Source organism: Syzygium oleosum, unplaced genomic scaffold (assembly GCF_021117445.2).
Source record: "Syzygium oleosum isolate NSW1041296 unplaced genomic scaffold, Sole_v2.1 Sole_v2.25, whole genome shotgun sequence".
Classification (NCBI taxonomy): domain Eukaryota; kingdom Viridiplantae; phylum Streptophyta; class Magnoliopsida; order Myrtales; family Myrtaceae; genus Syzygium; species Syzygium oleosum.
Genome location: NW_026607509.1, coordinates 3,658,138 through 3,672,335, shown reverse-complemented (window position 1 = coordinate 3,672,335; position 14,198 = coordinate 3,658,138). Strand labels below are relative to the sequence as shown.

The window sequence follows — 14,198 nt, the reverse complement described above, 5'->3', positions numbered from 1 at the left end:
GGAAATTGATTAATTTAAGGAACTTTTGCCTTGACAAAGGCCCCGTGTTTCTTGATTGGGATTAAAAGGATAGGTTTAAGTAAACTAGTCAAATTATATAAATCCTCTAATTTTCTCGATTACACTCAATTACATCATCTCTAACTTTCTTGATTGGGATTAAAAGGATCGGTTTTAGTCAACAAGTCAAATTATATAAATCCTCTAATTTTCTTGATTACACTCAATTACATCATCCCTAACTTGATTGTTTTAGTACACTCAATTACTTCATCCCCAACTTTCTTGTGATTGCAATTAAAAAGGTAGTTTTTAATACACTAATCACATTATGTCTTTTTTTTTTTTTGATAACCGAGGTGTCCGCGCGGCCGGCGAGCTAGGGCTCAAACCAGCGGTGATGTCCGACTAGTCCTCGAGGGGGGCTAGCGCAGCATCCCACCGCCACGACCCCCCCACTTAAATCACCGATGGGCGAGTTTGAACCCAGGACCTCTCGTGAAAGGAACTGAGCGCAAACCAACGCGGCCACCGATGAGTGGGTACATTATGTCAATTGTCAAGTCCTCTAATTTTTTTTAATTGTGCCATTGAGTCTTCTTACACTCGTTGAACATGCAATCGAATTTTTCTGTTGGTAATTTCAATGATTGAATTAATATGACATCGTTATTGCTTTAAATATAATACCATGTCATGGAGCAAGCCAAATCATCAATATGAAAAAAAAAACATAGAATGTAGGAGGAGGAGGATGGGGCCGTCCTTCTTAACAGCGAGGTCCAATAGAACTCATTCGTCTCTGGCGAGGGCTTGTGAGCCCCTTCCCAGTGGCACCACCCAGAACCTGAACTTGGCAAGGTCGGCGTTGCTTGGATCTATCTAAGAGGATCGACAACATTCTCTTCCCTTTCTTTCTCTTTCATATCTATCAAAAAGAAAAGAATGGGTCATGCGAAGCATAGCTTCACATGCCTTTTAATACCACATTATAAGCAATATTACGGGCATCTAACGAAAGGACCTGATGTTAGACGCGCACCATGCCGTCAAGGGACTCTATGGCAAAAAAAAAAAAAATCATCAACTTGTTCACTTAGTTGAATCATAGTTAAGGAGTAGAAAGATAATATCTTTAATCAAATGATAAAATGTGCTATCAAGTCGTTTAATATATATAAATAATTATAAACAATTGGTATATGTGCTATTACTAGAAACCATTGGTAATCAAAATAGAAACGGACCACCACTTCTAGTAATTTTAGAACCTATCTAGTCTACACAAGCTGTATAAAGTTATATTCACATTTTCACGGGTAAGTTCTTTGACAATGGACATATGCAACTATAGAAAGATGAATATACACTGCAATCTATAGTGAAAAAAGAATTATGCTAAGATATGAGTACAATGACTCACTCATGATACTGATTCACGAATGAATATTATAAATTTTTGTTGGATCGTTCGGATGATATATGTATATGTATGTAAGTTCAGTTATCGTAGGCCTACACGACTGCCGCCGCCCCGCCCCCCCCCCCTCCCCCTAAGTCCAACCCTCAAGCCATTTCCAACGAGAAATACTAACTTGGAAGGACCGAGTCCATGACCAGACACCATCACTAAGAAGCTTCGTAATGTTAAGCTCACCAGCTGTCAAGACTGATCAATATATGGTGACAACCTCACAACATCTCAATATAACCTGACATATCTTCTAGAGCCACAATTTTCTCCTACTCTAATTGGAGGAAATTTCCTTGAACACCTTTGATTGATAGGTTACAACATGCAAATCTAATTTAATATAACTGGTACAATGTCAATTTCAAAAGTTTGGTTGGGGAATATCTCCTTTATTCTGGGATGAAAGAAAACGTGATCTTTTCTTTTATTCCACGATTCAAGAAGAGCAATGTAAGAATTTTTCTGATGTGGGCTACATTCATTCAGATTCGGGATTGGTCTAATAAAGTAAGATATAAAGATTCTTAGGCTCCGTTCGTTTGGCGGAAAATATTCTCCCGGAAAATATTTTCCGGGTTTTCCGGTGTTCGGGGGGCGGAAAACATTTTCCGTGGGAAAATTTTTTCCTTCCCCCATCACAAAATAGCCTAATTCTACGGAAAATGACTTCCGCTTCTTCAAAAGCGGAAATCGTTTTTCGGAGCTTCTTCTTCTTCACTAAGGTCGCCGGCCGCCGCCGCCGCCGCCCATCGCCGGCCGCTAGCGCCGGCCGCCGCTGCTGGCCGCCGGCCGCCGAACGCCGCTGCCGGCCGCCGCCGCTGCCGGCCGACACTGACGTTGGCCGCCGGTCGCCGGGCGCCGCCGCCGCCGCCGCCGGACGCCGGACGTTGGCCGCCGGCCGCCGGCGCCGCTGCGCGCCGCTGCCGCTGCCGCCGCCGCCGCCGCCATCGTCGCCGGCGAAAAATATTTTCCGAAACTTTTTCATTTGGTCGCCGAACACCGAAAAATTATATTCCGGGAAAACATTTTCCAGGAAAATGACTTCCGGGAAAATATTTTTTGAAAAAGAGAATATTTTCCGCCAAACGAACGGAGCCTTAATTAGTTGAATATGAGGCTGGCTGGTGTGGGCCAAGTAGAGTCTAGCTTGTGATAAGAGGATCTGTGGTTAAAACTCTATAAATAGTACTCAAGTCTCTCACTTAAAGCCCAATGCACAAATTACCTCACATAAGGAGCACTTACTGAACGCAAATCGTGAGGTGCGCAAATCCGATGTTCGGATTTGCCGCATGATCACAAAAAAATAGAGAGTAAAAAACGAGAAAGAGAATTGAGATGCAAGGTTTTGTCCTGGTTCACTCTTAAACTAGGGTTATGTCCAGCAAAGGATTCCACTAATTAGCACATCGCTCCTCTTTATTATATCTCCCAATTACAAGAGAAAGAGAATGTATATGGGCAATAATTTGATTCAAAATAGGAAACCTTTCTCTAGGAAACCTACTCCAATTAGGAAGCCATTTAATTAGAAAACCTATTCAAAATAGGAAACCCAATTGAATTAGGAAACTTTCCTTTTTCGGGCTCAAACTATAAAAGCCCTCTAATAGCTCGACGACGCTACCCCCTAGACCCCTAGTGTTGTCCAGTCGCTGGGGATATGAACCATACCGCAACATTCTCCCACTTAATGAGTACTCCACATGCTTCTTTAGACCCAACACAGTTGTATACCATTCGAACTTTTTTGCACTCACTACCTTGGCAAAAAAATCTGTACTATTTACTTTTGTGTCAACATTCTCCAGCACCACAACCTTCTGTTCCACTTTCTCTCGAATGAAGCGATACGGTATGCTGATATGCTTTGTTATTGCGTGAAATCCAGGATTCTTAGCCAATAATATATCACTCCAGTTATCACACCCAACACTTACTCCTCCTTGTGTAAAACCAAGTTCTTTACACAATTTTGTATCCATATTACTTCCTTAGCAGCATGAGTAAAGGCCATGTACTTTGCCTCAGTAGTAGAAAAAGCAATCATGCTTTGCCTTTTGCTCATCCAACTCACAATTCCACCGAATAAGGAAATAACATATCCGCTGGTTGACCTTTTGCTATCAATGTCACCTCCCCAATCAACATCCACAAAACATTTCAGTTCTAACGCTTGCTGTTCCTTTGAGCTTTTCATGCCTTCATAACATAGCTCAAGGTCAGATGTACCATGAAGATAACGAAGCACCCGCTTTACTGCCATCCATTACTCTTTCCCCGAATTGGACATATATATGCTCAATACTCCCACTACTTGAGTAACATCTGGACGAGTACATACCATGGCATACATTAAGCTCCCAATAGTGCTTGCATATGGGACTATTGCCATCTCTTTGGCTTCCACTTCAGTCTTGGGACATTAGAGCGCTGATAACTTGGAACTTGTGGATATGGGGGTCTTCACGGGTTTACAGTCAGCTATATTGAACTTTTTCAATACATTTTCAACATATTTCTTCTGACTTAGCCACAACTTCTCATTCTTACGCTCCCTTTTAATCTGCATGCCGAAGATGAAGTTTGCTGGGCCTCGATCTTTCATCTCAAATTGTTTGGCCAACAATCCTTTCACAGTTCTAATCATTCTCAAACTATTTCCAACTAGCAGCACATCATCAACATATAATATTAAGATAATAAAGTCATCATCTACCCTTTTCATATAGACATAATGATCAGCATCACAATGAACAAAGTCAAGCTTCAAGACATTTGAGTAGAACTTCTGGTACTACATTTTTGGAGATTGCTTCAGGCCATACAAAGACTTATTTAGTTTGCAAACAAGATCTTCTTTTCTTTTGACCACAAACCCTTCTGGTTGCTTAATGTAAATATCCTCCTCCAAGTCACCGTGGAGGAATGCTGTCTTCACATCAAGCTGCTCTACCTCCAGATTGTATGCAGCTACTATAGATAAGACAAGTTTTATGGAATTTGATTTAGTAATAGGAGAAAAAATCTCACCATAGTCAACTTTCTCTATATGCGAGTATCCCTTCGCAATCAAACGACTTTATATCATTTTATCTCTCCATCTGTGGATATCTTCTTCTTGAACACCCACTTGCAACCAATTTCCTTTTGATCAGCAGGTAGTTTTACCAGACTTCACGTGCCGTTTTTATCTAGTGCGTCCATCTCATCTTTCATGGCTTTCTCCCACTGTTTGGCATCCTCCGCGCTTCTTGCTTCTGGATCATCATTTGTAACAGTTGGTACAATTCTCATTATTGGCAAACAAGGTATAACTCTCAGGTGGTTTTTTCAGTTGTGTGGACCTTCTTAAGACTGGTTCCGGTGGTGCTTCAACTTCAAATTCAATTTCAGAATCTACTACATCATTCACCTTGTCAGGCTCACCAGCTTCAGAATTTGAATTTTATGTTCTAGCTAATGTAGCCTCTGTCTTTTCCTTTAAACCAACATCTAACTCAACCGTTTGTGGTTTTCTAGGAGCTTGGCGAACAATCTAATTTGTCTTAGATTCTTTTAACACCACATCCCTACTATAGATGATACATTTAGCATCAAGATTCCACTGCTTATACCTTTTGACACCATCTTTGTACCCAATAAAGATGCACTTCGCTGAATTACTCTCAAGTTTGTTCTTCTTTTTCTTTGGCACATGTACATATGCTTCATAATTAAACACTCTAACATGAGATATGTTTGGCTTGTTTTCAAATAGTACCTCAAACGATATCTAATCCTTCAAAGCTAATGTGGGAGATTTGTTTTTCAGATAACACGCGGTAGCCACTGCTCCTGCAAAAAATTCAGCTGCTAAGCCTGTACCACTTAGCATACCCCTTGCCCTTTCCATGAGAGACCGATTAAGTCTCTCTGCCACCCCATTCTACTGAGGTGTATAGGGCATTGTTTTCTGCCTTGCAATGCCACTGGACGCACAAAATTGATCAAATTTCGCTGAACAAAATTTTCCTCCGTTATCGATCCGCAAAACTTTGATTTTTCTATCAAACTGATTTTCTACCAAAGCTTTGAACTTGCGAAATTTTTCAAGCACATCATCTTTCCTTTGCAGAAAATATATCCATACATATTTGGAAAAATCATCAGTAAAAGAAACATAATAACTTATCAGCCCTATCAGTACTACATTGCTTCTTCAAAGACATTCTTATCCAATTCCAATATGAGACAACGACTTACACGGATATTGTGTTGAAATAGTAAAATTCATAGAAGAAGAAGAAAGAGAGAAAGCTTTTGGTCGCGAAGAGAGAGAGAGAGGACGGAGAAGTAATGGAGAGAGGGAAAAGATGGAGTTTCAAAAATCTCTAATAAGTGGGACCCGATAGACATATGTCGCGCTTTGAGAGGAGTGTCTTTATTGCTGAGTTGGCAAGATCGTACCACCTAATATTTTCTCATCTGTGCATCATAGTCCCCGTAACGCTGTTAACACGTAATGATTATAATCGCAAGAACTTGCATTCAACGACGTGTTGAATCTCTAATAAGAAGAAAGAGATTTTGATGAACCCAATTTCAACTAACATCAGAACTAAACCACAAATCTCCGACGCCTCCATCAACCAGTCTTTCTCGAGTTACTCCACTGCTTGCGTCCGAAAAGAGGCCATAAAGCCACCGCGGAAGAGGCCACCTCAGAAGTGCAAGAGCAACAACAATACACAGAAGCATCAAACCCACGATGGAGAAGGCAGACAAATGTCATATAGTGATGTACCCATCACCGGGAAGAGCCCACCTTATGTCCCTGGTGGAGCTCGCCCAGTCCCTCCTCCGCCACCACTCTTGCATCTCCGTCACGGTCCTCATCTCCCCTCCCCACCTCCTTCCTGTCATCGCCCCTTACATCTCCTCCGTCTCCTCCGCCAACCCTTCCATCGCCTTCCTCTCTCCTCCGCCCCCACTGGCTACTCTGATAACCCGGTCATGTACTTTGAGTACGCCCGCCTAAACAACCCCAACCTCCACCAAGCCTTGTCTGAGCTGCTCTCTGCCTCCGAGCTGTCGCAGAAGCCCAAAGCCCTCATCGCCGACTTCTACTACAGCTCCGCTGCCGAGGTCACTACCGTGCTCCGCCTCCCCACATACTATTACCACCTTGCTGGCACAAACCCTCTCGCGGCGTTTCTCTACCTCCCCACCCTACACAAGCTCACCGACACCAGCTTGAAAGACCTCGATGGCAACGTCGACATCCCTGGCGTACCGCCAATTCCGGCGAAGCACATGCCGTCGAGAATGCTGGACCGGAGCAGCAGAATCTACGGCCACTTCTTGGAAACGTCGACGCGGCTGGCCGAATCCGTGGGGCTCATAAGCAACACGTTCGAGGCGATTGAGCTGAGGGACACCAAAGCGATATCGGAGGGACTGTGTGTGCCAGACGGCCGAACTCCGCCAGTGCACTGCGTCGGGCCGCTTGTGGTGGCCAACGATCACATTAGCAACCGCGATTGCCTGAACTGGCTTGACTCGCAGCCAAGCCGAAGCGTCTTGTTTATGAGCTTCGGGAGCATGGGGTTGTTCTCGTCGAAGCAGCTGATAGAGATCGCTCACGTGCTTGAGAGGAGTGGAGTCAGGTTCTTGTGGGTGGTGCGTAACCCACCACCGACGATGAAATCTGGCGCTACTTAGCTATTAAACCAGAAGATGATCCAGGTATGTTTCTGTGTATTGTTTACATCATGCCGCATAAGAATAATTCGTAGGACTTCTTTTTTTTCGGTCAAAAATTCGTGGGACTTCGAATCATGGATAGAAGTTTAATAATTTTCATGAGCTCTCAACCAGACTTTTATTGAGGTTTCTCTGTACGCCCCCCACTTTCCTTTCTCGTCAGGCATAGATGCGATCCTTCCGCCTGGGGTTCACGGAGAGAACCAAGGACAGAGGGCTCGTGCTGATGTCGTGGGCCCCGCAGGTGGCAGTGCTGAGCGACGACTCGGTGGGCGGGTTCATGAGCCACTGCGGGTGGAACTCGTTGATGGAGGCGCTGCTCGCCACCGTGCCCGTGATAGTCTGGCCGCTCTTCGCGGAGCAGAAGCTTATCAGGGCGTACCTGGCCTGGGAGATGAAGCTGGTACTGTCGGTGGCCGAGTCGGAAGGAGGGTTCGTGACGTCGGACGAGTTGGCAGGGCGACTGGCCGAGTTGATGTGCTCGGAGAAAGGTAGAGAGGTGAGGGAGAGAGTGGCGGAGATGAGGAATGCGGCGAGGGAGACGTTGAGCGAGGGAGGGTCGTCGCGGGTGGCGATGGCGAAGTTGGTGGACTCGTTTAAAAGCGGAATGATGTGAGAAGAAGAGTGTAATTATATGGTGTAAATGACATTTTTTTATGTACGGTTTTATATATCGTCCATTTGACAAAATGACCATTTATAATTCTCAAAATAAGCATAGGTAAGATCGCTTGTTAAATTTTCTGCACTCCTTATGTATAATCTACTTTTCTAAAAAAAATATATGGAATAAAAAGCTGTCATCCTGATCATCGTAAATCCATGTCCTCTAGGCGAAAGATCAACAAATGCATCATTTTTAAACAACGACAACCACCTTAATCTTCTGCCGATTCAAAAGTAATTTTTGGCTAGTTTATACAAGCTAAAGTTGTGAACCTCCGGCGTTTAGGTGGAATTCTAGTGACCAACGTATCAAGCTTACGTAGGTCACGAATGATGCAAAATAGTTGCGGTCAAAGCCGCGTGTCATCAATGCCTATTGATAGAACAACGAATTCCTAATTAGATATCTTGAACTATCGAGTAATGCACAAACCGCATACGAGAAACGAACCCAAGAACGTTTACATAAACGAGAAAGTGTGGAAAACATGCCCATAATTACTTGAATCACTGATCGGAAGATACGTTACACAACGGAACATACTTTTGTTTTCCACAGATTAAATGCACTTATTGCAGCATTGTAAAAGAGAGAGCCAGCACTTCTTTGGATTCATGAGAGAGCGTTTTTCTTCTTTGTTCTGTTTTTAGAACACAGACACTTCTATTTTTCATTCTCCTTGGAAAAACACGTTCTTTTTCCATTTAAGAAAATAATCCACGATAATTACCTTATGGCGGTTATTTCTTTCTTGTAAATTGTGGGCCTTTTTGAATTATGGGCTGGGTTAGCCCAACATGGGCGGCCCGATAACCATAAAACCCATCACCTATAATTATCTTCAATCTAACCTCATATTTTTTCGAGAGTTATAATTATTTTCCGCTCCTAATTTCTGGAAATTTCCCCGAACTTCTTTAATTGGTAGTTTACAAATTGTTAACATCATCTAGATTCGAATTTCGCTATAGGTCGATATAATGCTAGCTAAAAAGCACCAACATTTCATGTGTCCATAGGGTTGCAGTTGCCACGCATCCACTAAAATATCCTCCTCTCTGTCGCTTCGTTCTAGAAATATTACAACAATTGGTGATGTGTGATGTTAGTTATGATATTGACATGCTACATGATTTGTGTTTCATGCGAAAGACTCGAGAATCGTGACGTTTAAGTAACAATCGAGCATTTCCTCTCTCTCTCTCCCTCTAGCCTTTTGACTTCTCGATTTGAGAGCTCTTGACAATAATAGGAGCTTCGTGTTCCAAATGAATTTCTCCAAAACACATGAAACTTTAACATAAATTGGATCCATATGTATCTAATATCTTGGTTGTTGAATTTTGTGGGACTCACATCAAACCCACATTATCAATAGATGGTATCCGAGTAACGTCAGTATTGCCCTTAAACTTCGATCTCATGGGAGAAAGACAGTAGCAGAGTATTAGATTGTGGTCTTTTTCTCAATTTGAGAGTGAACCTATTGAAATTGTCAATTAATATTTTACAATTGCTTGATAATGGAAATCTCGAAATCCTAACTTAAATAATAAACAACATCTTCCTCTAACTATTTAAGTTTTTAGAATACTTGACAATCACCTTACCAAATGTTACATAATATCGAAGTAGGAGGTTCTGAGTTCAAATTTTTTCAGGCTCCTATTTTCTTTTTCGGATTTAGACCAAAGTCCAATTTACATATGAGAGAGAGTGTTGATGATTAATGAATCGGGGATAGAAGGGTGAATGTTAGGTGATCCACTAGTCGCGTTGGACTTGGACCTTAATTGAGAAATTCCCTTTTTCTTGAGGACTACTATAGCTCGAGCTCGGTGGAAATTGGATATTTTAAGGAACTTTTGCTTTGACAAAGGCCCGGTGTTTCAATGCACTCAATTACATCATCCCTAACCTTCTTCAATTGGGATTAAAAGGATAGGTTTAAGTAAACTAGTCAAATTATATAAATCCTCTAATTTTCTTGATCACACTTAATTACATCATCCCTAACTCGATTGTTTTAGTACACTCATTGATTTCATCCCCAACTTTCTTGTGATTGCAATAAAAAGGTAGGTTTTTATACACTAATCACATTATGTTAATCCTCTATTTTTTTATTTTGCCATCAAGTCTTCTTACTCTTGTTAAACATGCTATCGAATTTTTTTGTTTGTAATTTCAATAATCTAATCAATATGACATCATTATTGCTCTAAATATAATACAATATGGAAAAAAAAAATAGAATGAAGGAGGAGGAGGAGGAGGATGGGGGCCGTCCTTGTTAACGACGAGGGCCAACATACCTCATTTGTCTCTGGCGAGGGCTAGCTAGCCCCTCCCCAGTGGCACTAGCTAGTACCTGAACTTGGCGAGATCAGCTTGCTTAGATCTCTCGAAGCGATCGAGTCGACCTCACGCCAATCCAAAGTTGGTCAGTTGGCCCTCTTCAACGTCCAATGGGGATCGGCATCCTATTCCCTTTCTTTCTCTTTCGTATCTATCAAAAAGAAAAGAGCGGGTCATGCCAAGCCTAGCTTCATGTGCCATTTAATACCACATTACTATTGTCATATAAGCAATATTACGAGCATCTAACAAAAGGACTCGATGTTAGATGTGCACTATGCCGTCAAGGGACTCTATTGTAAAAAAAAAATCAACGACTCATTCACATATTTAATTACAGTTAAGATATAAAAAGATAATCAAATGATAAAATGTGCTATCAAGTCGTTTAATGATACATACTATTATAAACAGTTGGTATATGTGCTATTATTAGAGTAGAAACCATCAGTAATCAAAATAGAAATGGACCACCACTTCCATTAATTTTAGGACCAATCTAGTCTACACAAGCTATATAAAGTTATATTCACATTTTCAAGGGCCTAATACCTTAAAAAACTTCTAACTTTAACTTTTGTCAACAATTCTATCTTTTGTCTCATAAAAAACCTTCAACTTTAAATCATGTCCCAATTCTACCCTAACCTTTTTTTGTCCCGTAAAAAAATCCCAACTTTAGGTTCAATCTCAATTCTACGATAAACTTATTTTGTCTCATAAGAAACCTCAACTTTAGGATTGGTACCAGTTCCACCCTAATTTTTTTTTTGTCTTATAAAAAATCACAGTTTTAGGTCTAGTTTCAATTTCACTTGAAATTTTTTTGTCTCATAAAAGATCACCAACTTTTACTTGAGTCTCAAATCTACTCTCCACTAGCCCTCCATCAAAATCGCTCTTAGGATTTTGCACTTGTCTATCTCTTGTGTTTGGGAGTGTTCCATCTGTTGCGGTCGGAGAGCTCACGCTTGGGACACACGAATAGCTCCTGGTTGAGAGTTTTTCATCTCTCAGTTGTCAACGATGGAGGGTTATTGGGGACGGATTTTACGACTCGAGTAAAAGTTTGTGATTATTTATGAGACGGTAAAAATTTTAGGGTAAAATTGGGACGATACCTAAAATTTGGGGTTTTTCATAGGACAAAAAAAAAGTTTAGGGTAAAATTGGGACATGACCCAAAGTTGAGGGTTTTTTATAGGACAAAAAAAAGTTTATGGTAGAATTGAGACTGGATCTAAAGTTGGAGGTTTTTAATGAGACAAAATGTAAATTGGGGCAAAAGTTAAAGTTGGAGGTTTTTTAGGGTTTTAGGCTCATTTTCAAGGGCAAGTTCTTTGACAATGGACACGTGCAACTACATAGCGAAAGAAAGAATTATGCTAGATATACAAGCACAATGACTCATTCGTGATATTGATTCACAGATGAATATGATAAATTTTTATTGGATCGTTTGGATTATATATGTTTGAGTATGTAAGTTCAATTATCACGGCCCTTAGCCAAACTATTTTTCTTAAAACAAAACGATCCACATGCACACAATGCACACATACCAGTCCATTTGATCGACCCTCGCGACCAATCCAACAAGAAATACTAAATTGGACCGAGTCCATGACCAGGCACTAGCCTCATAATGTTCAACGCACCATTGGTCACCCAATTATATGGTGACAACTTAGGGCCTATTTGGTAACCATTCTGTTCTCAAAAATAATTTCTATTCAAAAATAGTTTTTTCTATTTCTATTCCCCGGACGAGTTTCTGAATAGGAAAACACGTGAGGTAACTGCACAAAATTTCTATTCATAGAATAGAATAAGAACAAAAATGCGTTTAGTACGACCCTTGTCGCGACCTACCCTCGGGTGCACCACCTAGGGGTTCAGCTAATGGATTATTACGTCTAGGCCTAACTCAGACTCTTCGAAGCCCTTAACAATTCACGACTTAAGATTTAAGTTCTTAACATGCAAATCGTTTCATTAGGAGTCGCCACTAATTTATTTTTTTGTGAGTCGATTAGAAACCCAAGTAAAGTATCGGGAGAATTACTTTACTCCTATGAATCAGAGATTATGGATTCGGAGACTTGGTTACACTAGATTACTCTAATGCCCTTTCGGTACCTTTTCTCTTTTATTTCAAAAAAATATTTGCAGGCAGCTTGGATTGATTTTAAACCTATCCACTAACGTGCGAGGTGATCATGCGGGTACGCAATCAATGATATAACACTCAATAATGCAAAGCAATAAATAAATGGCAAGATAGAGACTTACCTCAAAGCAACGAAAGTATCTGCAATGTTAGTTAGAAAATCACGTTAACAACCCTAATATGATTTCTAATTAACACACAAATTCATTCAAATCTTTTTAAGGATTTTTTCTGATTTAACGAAAGCTAAACTTTATGCAATGCATTCTACGTCTAGTATGACATGCGACATACAATTTATTTAAATGTCCTAATTCTAGCGACGATTAAATGGACTATTCTAATATGGCACACAAATGAACCTAGACGTGCAATTTCTAATGACACGCGAGCAATGACACATGGCAAGGTACGAATTGTTGAGGAAAACTCCTATTGATTTTGAAGATGACAAAACCTTCTATGTTATTGTAAATCTGATACTTATTCTGAATAATTTTATTCCAGGTCTGTATATTCTGGAAGCTCAGAAGAAAGTTATTCAGACTTTACAAACTGTCAAGTATGTTTTTGAAGACCCACATAATCGAAGTTCTGAGATTCAGACGCAGAAGTTATTCAAATGCAGAAGCAGAAGTTATTCAGATGCAGATGCAGACGAAGAAATTATTCAGACGCAGACGCAGAAGTTCTTCTGATACAGACGCAGAATTTCTTCAGACGCAGAATTCAGAACATAACACAACAGCTAGTGATCTGGCATGGATTTCACAGAAGGAATGTTCTGATTGTCTCAATCTAAATCAAATTGATTGACAATCAAACATCACGACAGGAATGCATTACAACGGACAAAGCTCTACTTATGGAAATCAAGATTCTGATTGTATGGGCGACCAGAATCAGCGGGATTCAGAATCTGTTATCCAACGGCTACTCAATCCTTTCTATACAAATCTGTCCAAGGTGAAGATTGGAAGATGATCCTCTGATTGCTGTCCAACGGCTAGTTTTGGAAGTAGAGGAGTATTTAAGGAGATCAACGAGCAGCAAAAGGAGTACAGAATCAAGAATCAACAAGTCCAAAGTCTGAGCATATTCCAATCATTTCTCTTGTCGTTCTGAGCAAAACATTAAGATCTTGAGGGACACTTTGTAAGAGTGATTGTGTGAGATAGAGAGTCCTATCATACACAAGAGTGTTAACACTCAGAAGTTGTAATTCCTCTTGATTACATAGTGAAATCCAGCCGGTAGGCTGTAAGCGTGGGAGAGTGGATGTAGGCTTGCTATAAGCCGAACCACTATAAACTTGTGTGCAGATTCTCTATCCCTTATCTCTTGTTTTACATTCTGCACATCAAGAGCACCGTCTTTACAATCTGTCTTGAATCTGAATTTTATTCAGACTCTACTGTGATTTATTTTGTTTCCGCATAAATTATCAAAAATTGTTTAAGATCACCTATCCACCCCCCTCTAGGTGATCCTTGCTAGCTACATCACGAATGACGTGGCAAGATGACATGCAAGCATGATGCAATTAATCTATATGATTTTCATGAAATTCGAAATTAATTAAATACTTTAATTTAAACCTACAATCTATCCTAGAAATGAAAATCTAATTTATTCTAAGAATATATTTTTGGTATTTTATTGAATTCGGAATGAGAAAATTACTCTAAATATGCAATATTATATAAAAAATAGATTTCAAATTATTAACTAATCTTTTTTTGTTTTTTTTATGGAAACACAATCAATTCAAACAAAAGACGAAA

General features: G+C 40.4%; 1 pseudogene; it reads left to right on the top strand.

Annotated features, from left to right (window-relative positions):
* Positions 1 to 6,072: 6,072 nt before the first annotated feature.
* On the top strand, positions 6,073 to 7,835 carry LOC115667383 (anthocyanidin 5,3-O-glucosyltransferase-like; annotated as a pseudogene).
* Positions 7,836 to 14,198: the final 6,363 nt, after the last annotated feature.